Below are 18,392 nucleotides of genomic sequence, written 5' to 3'. Positions count from 1 at the left end.
GTTGCCTAAAATAGTCTTAGTACAATATATGCTAAAAGTATATGATTTCACATACAATGTTTCACAATGCACAACAAAGTTTCATAAGATTAAAATAGTGGTTTACCTTGAACAAATAGACAAAAACTTTATGCACTTAATTCCAAGCCTTTTTCAGAAATATGTCACGAGTGTTTACTCCACAAGGATTTCAAGGTCTCTAAGGAATGAATTCAAAAAGGCCAAGGAGGATGTCGTCAATTTCTAAGAAGTTTTCTGAAGAACACTTCTCGCCCTCAACGAATGAATTAAAAAAGGCCAAGGAGGTTGTCATCAATTTCTAAGAGTTTTTTAAAGAGCCCTTCTCCCCCTCAACGGGTGTTGCTAAAATTAAGGTAAAATAGGTACTCAATTGTATAATTTAGCCAAGCTATATGGATGTGTGTATGTGTATTTTTATTTTATTTGAAAATATTTATAAATTTTATTTTTTAAAACAATTATTAATTTTCGTTTATTTCCAAAAATAATTTATTCAAATTTCTATATAATATAATTATTTTACTTAAAATTCGTAAATTATATAATTTTTTAAAATAACTCAAAATAAATGAATATTTTCATTAAAAAAAATTATTTATAATTTATATTTTAAAAATATGTAAATTATCTATTAAATCTACAATTATAAATAAATAAAAATCTTTAAAAATTTATATGCCATCATTATCCTTTAAACTATAACTACTCAAATTTAGATATTTAAAATTTTCTATGCTATGATCATGCTTTAAAGCATGAGTACTCTAGTTTTTGTTCGTTTGTTAAGTGGTTTGAGCTTTTTAGAGATTAGATCTAGTTTGATATGTGGTTTGAGAAATTCCGATTCATAGAGGCATTTAAGACGTCAAAGTCACCCAGGGATCACACTTGGCCTAAGCCACATTAACCCCTAACATGACTGAAATTTTCCTACAAAATATTGAACCAATAACCTTCACATCACGAACTGAATTAATAATGCACCTTATCACCGTCTATTCTAAACTTGATAGATATACAAATTAATATTTTCGTTTTAGACAAATATGAATTTTATTATATTTATTTAGTTATTATCTAAAATAAATAATAAATATGACTTTTATTATATTTATATATTTATTATTTAATATAAATAATAATTTAAAATAAATAATTGTGTAATAACATAATTTTTTTAAATATTCAATTAGCATATATAAAAATAAATTACATTAATACTTTAGTGTTTGTTCTTTGTTAATGAAATTGAATTCTCTATTTAGCATTGTCTTTCTCCTTTTATCCTTTTATTCTAGATGCTTGTATCAGTCGGGATTCGAATAGGCCGTCTATCGTTTGTCATTAGTAAAATTGATGTGTGAAATGTGGGGTTAAGTTCCCGTCTATCGTTTGTCATTAGTAAAATTGATGTGTGAAATGTGGGGTTAAGTTCGTCCCTACACCCAACACAGGAATAGACTCTCGCATCAGAGCGACATTACAAAGGAGGCATCAGATTGTAGGCGACAAAGTTTAAGACAACAATCGACACCACAGATTAAGGAGTGGACAAAGTTTAAATAATAAATCGACAAAAGCTATATTAGTTAATAAAAATTGAAACCTTTTTTTCCATTATCTTGGTATTTTTCATTTAAATGATTTTGCTATTTTTCTTTCACCCGAGTGGAAAAATCTATCAACTCAGGGGTCAAAACCAACAGTGAGGATAGCCATCTTTGGCTGCTAACCGCGAATGTTTGTTTGACTTATCACAGTTAAATAGAAAAACCATGCCCCCTGTAGTTACCCGCTGGTGGTCCGTAACGGACCAGGCTTTCACTCGTCCGCCTTTGGATCTTGGGCCGTTAACTTGTTTCTTTACGTCTAAGGAAGACGAGCTCTTAACCAAGTAGAAACAGTTTTACGGCATACTCCAGGCCGAATTTTGATATTTTTCATTTAAATGGAAATCCCTAAAAATGATTGATATCCTTTAAATATAAATATTCTAAGATTATAAATTACGATATCCATTTCTTTTATGAAAAAATGTTACGTCAATTAACACTTTTATGATTTGGTATTAAATTAATCTATCTCATTAATTAATAGTTGTAGATAGGAAGAAGTTGGGTTCTTATTATAAATTTTTTATTTAATATTTATTCGATACTCATTAAATATTGAAAGCCAATTTTTATTTTTCTAAATTAACTTTCGAAATATTTAATAGATAGTTTATTTTTTTCTCCCGAAGGAGCAATAAAGGGAAGAATATTTCTCAGGGATTATTGAGAAAACAAGGGGAAGATATTGCTTACGTTGTGTAGGATAGCAAAAGAGCGTACCATGATTATTTGATGGTTGGATGAGGTGCTTAATGTGGTCTATAGTAAATGTAAGGGTGTACTATGAGAATAATTAGATTAAATAAGATAGAAGCTTGTAACTTATTTCCTTCACCCTAATGGCTTTCTAACTTAGTTTGGGGTCAACATATGTACTAGATGCCTTTGGTTATATGGAAAATTTATTGTGTGCAATTAATTTTTTAAACCATAGTCCATTAAAAGGTAAGATTTCTCATTCTTTTCAGATTTTTTATTATGGAAATACATGTTTTATGAATGTTGTGTGTAGATTTGATTAATCATGAATACTATAATTTTTTTATGTATTCATGGTATTTCATCTTTCTTTCATTCTGTTTCATTTCTACCCACGAACATATCAAGATATTTGAATGGTTCTTTGCATCTCTGGAACTTTCCCTATTAAGGGATGGGATTTTAAAGCCTTAAATATGGCTACCCAGTCCATCCTAAGGGTGAAGGATGGAGATGCCGCAAGTTGGTTGAGAAAATGATGTAGGTAATAAGATGATATTTGAGAGCATAATTGAGGGCACAAAGAAATATGCATCCTGAATGCAAGTATTTTATAAAGAAAAAATATGCATCCTAAACGCAGAGCTAAAGTGCAACAAAATAAATACTATAGTGAAAAAAAAAAAAAAAAAAAAAAATATATATATATATATATATATATATATTCTAAAAAACCATCATTTTCGTAACAAAATAAGAAGAGGCAGAGATCCCATACTAAGCTTTCTATGAATTGAGTCGACTGCTTCTTGATAATAAGGGGTAGATTATTAAAAAAATCTTGCACAAGATGATACAAAAATAAAAAAAATTATAATAGTTAATAAAAACTAACTCCCTGATAGGAACATGGGAAGTACAAGATTTTGAATACGAAGAAGCAAAGGAGGTATTTACCTCCTCTTACTCTGAAGTGGCCTCTTCTTCCTTCTTATCTTGATGAGGGATTTTGTCAATATCCTCAGAAGAAGTCTCTTCCTTGGTAAGTAAATCGATGTTATTTGAAGGAACTTGATATGGATATGACTAATTTTCTTCTACTATGTCTTTGTCCTCCAAGGACTTCAAAGCTTCATATCTATTATTGGGGGAGAATGTTGATGGGATTCAAATTTGTTTGAATGAGGCCTCTTAGAAAAATGATTTGTATGCTTCTTCGAAATTATTTTGAATTCCTCTTACTAGTCATTACTTTGAGAAGATGGTAGAGGGATAGGTGAAGATTGAGATGCTAGAGTTTTTGGACATGTTTTTGTAAAGTGCATATACTAATGGAAAAAATTGCATTTTAAAGGAATATATTCATAATCTAGAGCCTGAAAATGGGACTAGCCCTTGAAATCAAGCTAAATAGTCTCAAGGAATCCTCTTGCAAAATCCACTTCAACACAAATTCTAGCACAAGAAAAATTATTGTCTTTACCTTTAAAACTAATAATATATTGAGCCAATTTATCACATATGGATTTGAAAATATCATAGAAAAAAAAAGAATATAAGACATTATAATCCACACAAAAATAAAAAATAAAATTTACATGGTAAGATTAAAATCCACAATCCATTGAGAGAGAAATATTAACCGAAAGCCTAGAAAATAAAATCCATATCTATATATCATATCCTTATCTTTTTACTTAAAAAAACAAAATAACCATTTCCACGATATCGAACTTTGCCCAGTTCCATGGTGTCACGCCCCTACACCTGCGGTAGCCTTCCAACTGCTTATAGCAAGGTGCGGCACCACCGAACACTTTCTTTTCACCAATACTTATGTTCGTGGACTACGCCTACTTTCACTTTAACATTACTTAGCTTGTGTTTCGCAACCAAGTAAACATACATTTATCCTTTATAATAATGAAGCCCATACTCATTCATTATCCATAGCAATTATGACAAGAACAACAACGATTGCAATAGTATAAAGGGGAGGGGAAACTCCCCGTAATGTGAGTCTGCCCGAATCAATATATTATATAATCATCATTTTTATAATGTACAGACTAAGTCCTTGGGAAACCCCAAATTTACACTTAGCCAAATTTTCACAACTTCGACAAACTCGGTTGCTCAGCTTGTCGGCACCTCCGCACGGTCGCCGCACGACTCTCCAACCCGTCATTCACCTCGTCGCACGTCTTCGCCGGTTCGCTCTTCGTTTGGTCGCAAACGCCCAAACCGTGTATCCCTGCCCACACACAGTCCCGCTTGTCACTTCTTGACAAACGCCCAAATCGTGTGCACAACACGTAGTACCGCCTACCCAACTCAACGACCTCCGGTTCCAACCTCTGTTTCACCTTCGTGCACACTTGCACGGTGGGCGGGCGCTCACCCGAGTCGCCAAGACACCCACGCCAAGTCGTCGCACAAACACCTCCGCACAATCACTACAACATATGTAAAACCACTGTCTCCAACATGTCTCGCCCCGGCAACTAGCTGTCACCAAGATCACCATACCAAGGTATACACCTCATCGGTATGTCATACATCAGAGATCATCTCAATCCATGATCATCGATCACCCTGTCACAATCTCCACATGTTGCTCCACCATGGAAGGCTGGTCCCTCCATCCAAGCTATATGCCCACTGCAACATCCCGTGTCGACCTCATCATGTGTCATCATGTGAACTGCTGCCATGATACTCCAACACAATGCTAACACATCTCTGCACACTGTTAACCCCCATGTTTGAACTAGTCGGATGGCCAGTCCAACTGTCACGCCCAAACCATGAGAATGCACATCCTCATGCTACCATCAGTTGTTTCTCAAAACATCCCATCACATCCTCAACTCAATCAAGAATCCATCTCCATATAAGTGTAAGCCATGCTCAGGTCCATGAAGTAGCCCTCATCTCATCTGCAACATGTTGTCCAAAGTAGTTGAGTCTCGGCTCAACCCATGCCCAAGTGTTGCCACCAAGGCATCATCATCGTTGTAACTCCATCACTCCAAAGTGTCTCATATCGATCATCCACATCAGGTCACCCTTCCAAGCCATGCCTATACGTGTACTTTGAAAGTATGCATCCCATACTGCATCAGAGTCTCTGACCTCAGCTCCTCAATGCATCAGATCCTCTAAGTCTACCATATATGAAGTCCCTAAAAGTCACAACCTCATGTCATCATGAGCTCCATGAGTCATCTCCAACCAACATCTCAGCAAGCATACAAGTCTCGACCTAGAGCTCTTCGCAAGATGCCTCAGCTCTCCATGTAGTAGGAATGCTCCATGTTCTGCTCACAACTCCATCCAAGTCCATGATCTTGTTGTACAAGAGTGTACAACTTCTCCATCGACTCATAATAAGTCTCCATGTCACCAACCTGATGTCCATGACTAAGTTGCCCATGTAGTCCAACCAGGTAGACCCATCACAACAATCGGTCATCCTCATCCAAGCTGCAATCTTCGGTCTAGTGAACTCGGTCACCCAACCATATCATCATGTCATGAGTCCCTCCATCATAGCTCCTCCACCAAAGTGTCCACCAAGACTATCTCTTGGTCTCGGCCATGAGAAGTTCACCCAAAAGTGTGCCCTCCAATTTGTCCATGAGTCATGCCAGGCACTTAGCCAATGTGACTAAAGCATGACCCATTCCTCCACAACGATCATCATGTTCCTCCCTTGTCAAGGGCCTTTGTACCTTCTACCATAAGGTCACAAACAACCCCAACAAGTCCTGCAACAATCAACAATCCTTTCTCTTCATCATCATCATAAGGTTCCTCCATGAGAGTACCCTCATCCATACATGTCTGCAAACTGCACGATCCTGGTCCAACTTGATCAACCTCAAGCTCGTCCTCCATCATGATCATGTCTGCAACATCTTCAACTATTATCACTTCCTCTTCCTTGATAGCACAATCTGCAACTTCACCTTGCTCCATTGTCCAACCAAGTTGAAGAAGTTCGTCTTCAACATTCTTTTCCAAGACTTCAAGCTTCTCTTGAATCCGGGGATTCTCTTCTTTCAACCTCTTCAACCTGTATAAGGTAAGCAAGAGCTTCCCTTCGCATTCTTCCAAACCTACCATGCCTTGTCGTTCAGCTTGGCCCAAGCACTAAGCTTCACCTCTGCTAAACCTTTCACCAACTTCACCAAGTTCCCTGCAACCATGAACCGGCCCTTGTTCCACTTGTATGTGAAACTAGCTTCCTTCACCTGCAAGTACCTGCTTCCACTGTCATCAACTGTCAAGCTTCTTCAACCCTGAATCAGCCTGCTCTGATACCACCTGTCACTCCCCTACACCTGCGGTAGTCTTCCAACCGCTTATAGCGAGGTGCAGCACCACCGAACACTTTTTTTTCAACAATACTTATGTTTGTGGACTACGCCTACTTTCACTTTAACATTACTTAGCTTGTGTTTCTCAACCAAGTAAACATACATTTATCCTTTATACTAATGAAGCCCATACTCATTCATTATCCATAGCAATTATAACAAGAACAACAACAATTGCAACAGTATAAAGGGGAGGGGCAACTCCACGTAATGTGAGTCTGCCCGAATCAATATATTATATAATCATCATTTTTACAATGTACAGACTAAGTCCTTGGGAAACCCCAAATTTACAGTTAGCCAAATTTTCACAACTTCGGCAAACTCAGTTGCCCAGCTCGTCGGCACCTCCGCAGGACTCTCCAACCCGTCGTTCACCTCGTCGCACGTCTTCGCCGGTTCGCTCTTCGTTTGGTCGCAAACGCCCAAACCGTGTTTCCCTGCCCACACGCAGTCCCGCCTGTCACTTCTTGACAAATGCCCAAATCGTGTGCACAACACGTAGTACCGCCTGCCCAACTCAACGACCTCCGGTTCCGACCTCCGGTTCCAACCTCCGTTTCACCTTCGTGCACACTTGCACGGTGGGCGGGCGCTCACCCGAGTCGCCAAGACACCCACGCCAAGTCGTCGCACAAACACCTCCGCACAATCACCTCGGGCACGCCTTGCCCAACGCATCCACCTCTCACCAAGAGCGCCTTTCACCAAGTGCGAACTACCAAAGAGGAGCGCATGAGCTATGCGCTTGCCTCCTCTTAAAACTGTGCACTAGAAGCTCTCCTCCAAGAGCGAAGATAGAAGTGATCTGCGATGATGACTTTGAACGCTCTACGCTCAAGCATATATACATGTTTTAGTGTGTGGGTGGGCTGCCCAGCCGACTGCCCACACACCCCTCTTGCACGCCATGCTCAAGTCGGCCTTGGGCTCTCCCATAGGTCGGCCAACCCCTCGCACAGTCCTTCAAACCATGGTATAAACCATCGCCACTTTTTCCCACAAGTGTCGTAATCGTTCATCGTTTCGTCGCATGGAGCTCGCAGAAACGTCGCATTTCCTCCGCACGCCCGGTTCGTCGCACCCGCCCGTCGCACTATCGCACGCCCGTCGCGCGCGCGTGCACGGTCACCCGGCGCCCAACCGCACCGCAGCTCCAAGGACCTTACACATGGACACTCTTTCCTTTGAAAATGACAAATGTTAAAAAACCAACAAACCTCAAATCAAATAAAGTTAAAGAATGAAAGAGTGGTAATGTAATGTGTAATTTTTCAATTGTCTGCAATACATTTACATTAACTTTTAAAAAACTTTTAACTCGGCAGTTCTGATCTTCCTTTAATGATACGACATGTGCATATTACCACGGCAATGAGTTTTTCGTTATCTGTTATATTGCCTGCCAGTTAAATCCGAAAGTTAATCGAACTAAATTAACTTTTAAAAAATAACAACTTTGGCACGTATGATAATAATATGGCATGTGGATATTAATATATGTATGCAAAATTCAACGGCAAAATATATGTATCTCGCCTTTTCCAGTAGTTCTTTGTGCCGTGTTCCTGAGCTTAGTCATCAGTGTAAAGTATATGAATTAACTTTCCTATGACGCGCGTGAGCGATCTTTCTAAATATTTGACAGACTCGACTCTTTCTTATCACTGTATCGGGCAATGATGGCATGTATTGACAAAAACTAAGAGCTTTCCCTGCTTTCACATTTGAATGGCCAATACGCGTTGCTCTGGTTGAGCTTTTACGCTGCCTTTAAATTTGATCTCATATTATTGACGCACTCATCAATTTCATGATTTTCCATCCCAATTATGCTTTCTGCTTTCCCAGCATCGGGGCACATGATGAGGCATTCAAGCTGTGAATCAGGATAATGGAGAGTAAATAATCAGAAGATTCTTATTGTGTTTTCATGGCGGTGCTAGCCTCTGGCACGGGTACAGCTCAAGGAAGGATGGCTACGCTTCCCTTGAAGCGGGGAAACATCAAAAAGCAGGTATTTGTTTCCATTGCCTCACCAATTCTCGCATCGCTCAAAAGGCTGGGAAAAGCATTGGCCAAAAGCAGTCGGTCTTCCTGCAATACTTGCCGCCCTGAAAAGGTCAGTCCCGGGGACTTGATACCGGAGCGATGAGGCTGTCGATTGCAGTCAACATTTCAAAGGTTTTGTAAATAAAACGGGAAAATCATTAGCTTTTTCCCCTCCATTTCCTTTTTTTTTTTTTCTTAAGATATTTGCGCGCAGGGCGTGAGTTCTGTAGAACGGTAGTTAGGAGTGAATGGAATTCTGTTCAATAATCTCATTTGCGGCCACTGGCTGATTAATTTCGCTGTGTTAAGCTGGATGGTTCCCAATTATTAGTATTGTGCTGTGATGCAAGGCCTATTCTCCTCCAACAGGGAGCCGAGAAAGAGTGTACATGCGTTTTTTATACTCTATTGTGGAAAAATATGATTTTGCGACCATCATTTCAACTGGAGCGAGTCGATAAATGTTTCTGGTTCATTGATTACATTTTGGCGGAAGCCTGTTTGAATGTCATTCACAAGAGTATCAATATTAATGTGTGCACAGGCTTTGGGAGAAAGATTGTAATTGAGTTTTACACACAGTTTTGTGCTGGCTTACAATCTGCGTGGTAAGAATTTTGGGTTTGTGCTAAGATTCATCAATGTTTTGATTCAAAAAATTCAATAACCATTACATTTACGAAGCTCTAACTGCTTTTCAAACACATTTACCAGACTTGAGGCATCAACGATTAATGATGCCCAGGCTTACATGAAGTTATGCCAAACAGATTCGTTTCGTCATCCAGTCTCTGATCTCGCGACATAAAAAGATAAAACTAAGCCTGTAATTTAATGATCTGACGGAATGAACGAAGCGTGAAAGTGATTTATATCTCCTTTAACTGAATTTTGTTTATTGTGGGTTTTCTACTTATGGATAGACCATTCCAAATAAGTGAATAAACAGCTTTGCGAGCATGAATAAATAGTGCATATGACCTTGCGCGGATTTAAGATCTCTTTCGTAGTGAGACGAAAAATGTGGGTGTCTGTTGTTTGGTAAATATCTTCGCTGTGAAAATGGGGTTGTCCTTTTTAAGTGGAAAATAATGGGAAAGTACTGAAGTGAGTCGGTCTCTAAGAAAGAGCTGACGAGTTTTGTGCATCAAAGCCAAAGTAGGTAAAGTTTGACAGTTTTCCACGAATATATTTTGTTCACGTAGATGTACCTGTACTTTATAACCTCTACTTTATACTTCGTTAAAATTCATATAAGATGGTAAATTATTTCATAATAATGATAAAATAAATTAGCATAAGCACATTAAAAATATTAATACCATTAATGTGGTTGGTCTGTATCAAAGTTAAGGTTGGTATGTATCAAAGTTAAAGTGGGTAAAATTTAAAAGTTCTTCATGAATGTTATTTTGTTTATGTAGATGATTTTTTTTTATATATTTTGTTAAAATCTATATAATAATGATAATAATAAATTAGCACAATCTCATTAAAAATATTAATGTGGTAAGTTTGTAAATTATTTCATAATAATGAAATAATAATAATAATAATAAATTAACAAAGCCAAAATAAAATATTAATGTAGTTAGTAGAGTAAAAAGTTTTATTTGTATTTACTCTTAATAAATATTTTACAATAATAATAATAATAATAATAAAATTATTACAATAAAAATATTATTATAATTAAAATTTATTATTAATTTATATAAATTATGAATTTTAAATTATCTAATATAAATTAATTATAATAATAATATTAATTGATTAATAATATTAAATAATTATTAATTAAATAGTAATAAATATTAAATAATTCAATTAACTATTTAAGTTAACGAATAATAATTTATTTATTGATATTAAATAAATAAATCATATGCACAATTACATTAGTAAAAATAGTTGATATACACGGAAAGTGTAATTATTATGATTTACTATGGTTGACTGTGGTTAACTTTCATATTGAGACAATCTTTATCATAATGTGACATTGGAACATTTTTTACCATGAATGATTTTCATATTGAGACAATCCTTGTCATAATGCAACATTGGACCATGGTTTATTGTGGTTGACCATGATTGATTTTAATGTCGAGACAATCTTTGTCACAATGCAACATTGGACCATGGTTGATTTTCATATTGAGGGTATAATATTATGAATAATATTATACCCTAGGAATATGAACCCTTAGATTGATAAACCCAATGGATTGATATTATAAACCCACGGGATTAATTCTAAAAACCCAAGGTATTATAAACCTTAGGGAAGAATATTAAGTCAAAGGGATTAATATTATAAACTCAAGGTATATAAACGCTAAGATAAATATTATAAACCCAAGGGAATAATAAAGCCAAGTGATTAATACTAAAAACCTAAGGGATTATAAACCTAAGGGATTAATACTAAAAACCTAAGGGATTATAAACCCAAGGTAATAATATTAACCCAAAGGATAAATATTATAAACCCAAGCTATATAAACCATAAGGTAAATATTATAAACCCTTAGAAAAACATGGTTGACCACAATTGATTTTCATATTGACAAAATCTTTGTCACAATGTGACATTGGAGTATAGTTGACCATGATTAATTTTCATATTGAGAAAACATTTCTCACAATGCGACGTTGGGTAGTGGTTGATGATGGTTGACCATTGTTAATTTTCATATTGAGACAATATTTGTTGCAATGCGACGTTGGACCATGGTTGACCATGGAAGACCATGTTGTCACAATGTGACATTGAACGAAGAGACAATCTTTGTCATAATGTGACCATGGTTATTGACCATAGTTGACCATGATTGACTATGGTTGACCATGGTTGATTTTCATACTGAGACAATCTTTGTCACAATGCGACATTGGAATATGGTTGAGCATTGATGACCATGGTTGTCACAATGTGATGTTGGACCAAGAGACAATCTTTGTCACAATGTGACCATGGTTGATTTTCACATCGAGACAATCTTTGTCACAATGCGATGTTGGAACATGGTTGATCATGTATGACCATGTTTGTTACAATATGACGTTGGAACAAGAGACAATATTTGTCACAATATGATCATGGTTATTGACCATGGTTGACAATGGTTGATTTTTATATTGAGACAATCCTTGTCACAATGCGACATTGGAGCATGGTTGACCATGATTGATTTTCCTATTCAGAAAATCCCATGAAAAACAAAGGATAAATATTATAAAACCCAAGGATTAATATTATAAACCCTATGAATAATGTTATACCCTAGGAATATGAACACTTAGATTAATAAACCCAAGGGATTGATATTATACCATACGAATACGAACCCTTAGATTAATAAACCCAAGGGATTGATATTATAAACCCAAGAGATTTATTCTAATAATCCAAGGGATTATAAACCCAAGGGATTAATATTATAAAGTCAAGGTATATAAACCATAAGATAAATATTATAAACCCTAAAATAAACATGGTTGAATATGGTTTACCATGGTTGATTTTCAGATTGAGACAATCTTTGTCATAATGCGACGTTGGACCATGGTTGACTATGGTGGACCATGACTGACAATACACCATGGTTGACCATATTGAGCCAATATTTGTCACAATGTGACATTGGACCATGTTTGACCATGGTTGATTATGGTTGACCATGGTTGTCGACGGTTGACCATGATTGACAATGGTTGATTTTCATATTAATAACTTGAAATAGTTTCCTCCCCTATGAATTCATAGATGTTAGTCACTTTCTTTTGGTTATGAAGGTCCACACCATTTGTGAAGTCCAAAATATCCACCAAACAGTGATGTTCCTTAACAACTTGACAACATATGTATTTACAGTTTTTTTTTTAATCTTTCCCCGTGTAAGGTTTTCGGTATCCATGACAAAATTATCACAAATGCTTCAAATAAAAAATTGACATGTGCCCATGGGAAAACATAAAAGATCATATTTAATTTATTACTCCCATACTAAATTAGTCATTTTGAATTTGACTTCTTTAAGGAGAGCATTTGCAAAGTCAACTTCAACGCACAACCCAATATATATTGTGTTATGTCTTTTAAGAATTTTATGGGAATAACAATCAAACTCCCTCATGTATTTAAAATGAAAGTTAGATATTCAAATACCTAGAACAATAAATGTATATTAAAAATATTAAGCAACATTGTTGTTGAATTTAAAGTATTTTTAGAAAAATCCAATATTTCAATATTATATATATATGATTGATTGATTACTCAAATAAAGAAAATGAATGTGTATATAAATACACTTCAAAAAGTAATAATTCATGTACTTTGCAAAAACATGCAATCTCATTATGATATTAACATTTTGAAATTAATATTATACATAATAAAATATATAATATTAATGATTTATTTTTAATTATGAACATAATATATATTTATGGGGAAAACTTGTACATACCACAAGGGCACGTTGTTCTAATATAAGACTTTGTTGCATCCCTTGGACCCATGTTTATGAACCACATCGTATTATCTATATATTTAAAACATTATCAAAATTGTGTTTTTTCTAAATATATTATATGGCGAATATGGATTGGGACCATATATCAATCGCTCCAAAGTTGATTGGCCATATGCACCATGCTTAACTAAGAATTTGTGTTAAGTTCTTACGCATTGAGAGCTTTGCTTAATCTTTCTGGGCTTGCTGTCTTTACCATTTCTCATATATATAATGCTTATTGACATTAAAAATTCTCAATCTCGTTGGGGGCCAGAAGTATTTGATAAATAAAACAAAAGACGCTGACCAAAACTATGTAACATATTAAAAACAAATATTACGTAAAAATAATACGACGAAGAGTCAGCTTAAACACCAAACAAAGAAATACAATGCTTCAATAATTTCTTTTGGATTGTGAGTTAATAATATTTATGGCGCTATTAAAAAAAGTTATAAAATAAAATTTTAACCCCATTCTAAAATTTCATAACATCCACTTATGTTTTAAAATTTATAATAAGTGTGGATTTAACTTTGCTATTTTTATATTGACATTATGTGATTAGTTTCATTAGTTTCAATTCTATTTTTTGATACAATTGTGAGCATCACGAGATGCAATAAGTATTAAGTGGATTATTCAAAAATCATAAGAAAATAGTTAGTTACGACTAACTCTCATAGAAATGGTCATAAATGAATAACTTTCTTAAAACAATTGAATCGCAAAAACTAATATCTAATATAATGCACTACAAAAAACCCTTAATATTTAAATCACATAAATGGTTAATTATCATGAACCAACATGCCATCAGAAACCACCAGATCTAATCTGGGCATGAGTGTTATGAACGGTTGATTGTTTCCTGCACCTGTACGAGATATAAATTCCACTTTTGGAGATTATTATTATATTACTTCCACAAGAATCGTTAAAGTCTTTGAGACATGCTTGGTGATAAACGTTTCACATGTTTTAACCATATTTTGGATGAATCATTACCAGCCCCAATTTCATTTCAATAAATTAAATATATTTATATTTATATAAAAGTGATTATGCGGAAAGCAAAGGTGAAGCACGACCGAGATGCAACACTAATTTTTTAATTATTTAAATGATAAAAGTTTTAACAAATTAAGTCAAATTTGATAGAAGCCAGTGCATCATTGAAACTTTTAGAGAAGTTCTAAGCGGTCTTGTTATGAGTTATATGTGTTAATACATGTGCAAATACATATAGAAGTAGCACCCTTTGATATTAGTCCTTTGTATTTAACTCTGGAATGAATTGTCTATTCTATCATGAAACTCGAAAAAATTAACAGTTTTTAATGTGGTTGTCTAAATAAGTCCGGTCAGCAATGAAATTCTGAAATGAAAACCAGAATGGAGCATCAACAAAGAAATGGTAATGGCATCATTCCATTGGAACTTGTGTGTTGCAGAAGTGACGCTTATAGTAGTGACCGCCATTTTCTTGTAACGTTTTTTGATTCACAAGTTATTTGCAATCGTGCACCTTTTTTCTACTTGGTCGCTGGAACTATCTTATAACATATACGTAAATTAAAATATGATCAATTATTTTGTTTCCATAACTTTTCCTGAAAGAAAAAATTATGCCTTTCAAACACATTCTAAAACCTAATTTACATTCCGAGTGCGTGAAACCTTTCTAAAAATTTGTGTAGGTATACCAACTAGATCACCATCTACCTCTTCCTGCGCTCCAAAGCGTAAAAATCATATATATACCCCGACATGGGTTGATGCATTCTACCGTCAAGAATACACACAAAGATATTAATAATATCTAAATAATGATGGCGATGATTTATTCTCTTACAAAATTTGGGTCTCCGCGCAGGTGTAATCGCTGAGGGTTAGGAGGCCTCGAGAGCAGATTCAGTAGAGGAACAACAATCCCTTTTCTCTGATCAAATGCACACCCAATATCGATAGCAAGCACTTTTAATGACCCCAGCGTGCCCCTGAATCCAAGAAATCCGTTTACAGAGAAATTGTATCATGGATACCCACTTGAATGCAATGCCAAGTCAATCAACTTGTCTCCACGCTCCATTTCAAATCCCCTAATCAACGAAAGCTCATGGAATTCCAGCCGTTTTAATTTCTTCAATTGCCACCTTAACAGTTAACAGTGCCCAATCAGGTCACGCTAAAATCATTTTGATTCACTCACTTAACCCCGGCAAGAGATTTATGATAAAAATGGCAATGTTTGTATTAAAATAAAACTCACTGGTCAGCTCTACGAAAGAAAGTCTGAACCAGGAGACTCTGGCTCTGCAGAACGATCCACATTGTTCATCAACATTACACATTAAATAGAATACATGGTTTTAGGGAAGTTAGAACAACGTCCTAAGAAATAGAAACTAATTCCTATCCTGAGGCTACGTGAACCAACTCTATCTATTCTAGGATATTCTCCATTATCTTCAACACTCCCCTTTAATGGAGAATGGGTTCACATATATGCCTAACATTTTCCTAAACATTTGAAAGTTTACTTTTCCAAGGGGCTTAGTAAAAATGTCCACAATATTATCACATGTATTACAATATTCCAGATGAGTTTCTTTAGATTGCACTTTCTTCCTAACAAAATGGAATTGAGTATCAATATGTTTAGTGTTTTTGTGAAACACCGGATTGTTGGCCAACTTGATTGAACTTTGATTGTCGCATCTAATTGTTGTTGCGACTGTCTCTTCTTCCCCAACATCCTAGAGAAGTCTTCGCAACTAAACCGCCTCGCATGTTGCTACACACATGGCTTGATACTCTGCTTCTATTGAGGACAAGGAGACTATGTTCTGCTTCTTGCTGCTCCAAGTGATCACCCCGGATCCAAGACTGAATGCATAACCTGTTATAGATCTGTGATCATCTACATTTCCTGCCCAATCTGAATCTGCAAATCCTGCCAATCTAACATCAGAAGAGTCAGTGTAAATAATTCCATAATCTATAGTACCTTGTAGATACCTCAAAACATTCTTTGTTGCATTCCAATGGCTTTCAAGTGGCTTAGACATAAATTGGCTTAACACGCTGACTGCATAAGCCAAATCAGGTCTAGTGGTGGTTAGGTAGATCAGACTCCCAACCAGTTGTTTGTAAAGTGTTGCATCTACCGCTTTTGAGCCATCCTCACACTGCAATTTGATGTTCTGCTGCAATGGTACCGGTGTCGGCTTACACTGATCCATTCTAAACTTTTCTAACAGGCCTTTGACATACTTTGCTTGAGACAGAAATGTTTGACCTAAATCTCTCCAGATCTCGAGACCTAAATAGTATCTGAGTTCACCGAGATGCTTCATCTCAAACATCTGTGACATCTGCTGCTTGATTTCATCAATTAGATATATAGCATCACCCGTAGTTATCAAATCATCTACATATAATGAAATCATCACTACGCACCGTTGTTCATCTTTCATGGTGTAAAGATTAGGGTCATTCTTACTTCTATTGTAGCCAGCTTGTAGAAAAAATGAATCAATTTTCTCATATCATGACTTGGGAGCTTGTTTTAGTCCATAGAGTTATTTCTTCAACCTACAGACTAAATGTTCTTTTCCCTTTTGGACAAACCCTTCCAGTTGCTCTAAATAAACCTCTTCTTTTAGTTCTCCATTCAGAAATGCAAACTTTACATCTAGTTGGTGCATCATCCAATGTTTCTTGGTAGCTAAAGCAATTAACATTCTGATGGTATTCAATTTAGCTACAGGGGCAAAGGTTTCTTCATAATCTATCCCTTCTTTTTGTGTGTACCCCTTTGCAACCAACCTAGCTTTCAGTTTTTCTATAGTTCTATCTGCATTAATTTTCGGTTTATATAACCATTTGCAACCTATGACTTGTTTTCCTCTAGGGAGTTCTACCAATTCCCAAGTGTTGTTTCTGATTATTGAATCATATTCCTGTTCCATGGCTATTTTCCATTCATTATTTTCATTTGCTTCTTTATAACTAGACGGTTCAACCACATTCATCATACTAGTTATAAAAGCATTTTCCCTATATCTTGCAGCATTTGAGCTTTCCTACCTGATCTCCTGAGTGGTGGGGTGGTGGTTTCAAACCTTATTTCTTCCTGTTGCTGCTGTTGTTACTGTTGCTATTGTTGATGTTGTTGTTGTTGTTGTTGTTGTTGTTGTTGCTGTTGTTGTTGTTCATCCTCTGCCTTTTTTTGTTGCTGACCCTGATTGTTCTCTGCTTCTTCTTCCTCAAAGTACGGAATGTCCCATCTGTCATAGTGCTCATCAGTTTCTTCATTATCCTGCTCATGGAATTTAACATCTCTACTAACAAAGATCTTGTGAGTAGAGGGATTAAATAATATGTATGCTTTATGTGACGAACAATACCCTATAAAAGTACATCTGATGGCTTTTGAGTCTAATTTCTTTCTATCTTCCTTTGGTATGTGGGAAAATGCTTTACATCCAAATATTCTTAAGTGTTTTACTACAGGCTTATATCCATATAAAGCTTCAAAAGGAGTTTTAAACTCAAGACTTCTTGTAGGACTCCTATTTTTTAAATAAACCGCAGTATTCACTGCTTCAGCCCAAAAACCATTTGAAAGATTCTTACCTTTAAGCATACTTCTAGCACATTCCACCAGAGTTTTGTTCTTCCTTTCTATTACTCCATTCTACTGTGGAGTATGGGGTACTGTAAACTGCTGCAAAATTCCATGATCTTCACAATATCTGATGAGTTCATCTTTCCTATATTCTCCCCCTTGATCAGAGTGGAGAATTTTTATCTGTTTCCCTGTTTGTCTTTCAATCATATTTTTAAACTGCTTAAAGTATTCGAATGTATGACTCTTCTTACTTAAGAAATACACCCAAGAAAACTTTGTACAGTCATCAATAAACAATAGGAAATACACTGCACCTCCTAATGATTTTGTCTGCATGGGACCACAAAGATCTGTGTGCACTAACTCCAGTATATCCCTCTGTTTCTTTTCTACTCTAACAGGGAATTCTTCTCTATGCATTTTTCCTAAAGTACAAGCATCGCAATCATTATGTACTTGCTTTAG

This window comes from Pinus tabuliformis, chromosome 3_1 (assembly GCF_031772625.1).
Source record: "Pinus tabuliformis cultivar Carrire ecotype Pingquan chromosome 3_1, CPIR1, whole genome shotgun sequence".
Lineage (NCBI taxonomy): Eukaryota > Viridiplantae > Streptophyta > Pinopsida > Pinales > Pinaceae > Pinus > Pinus tabuliformis.
This window is presented reverse-complemented; position numbering follows the sequence as displayed.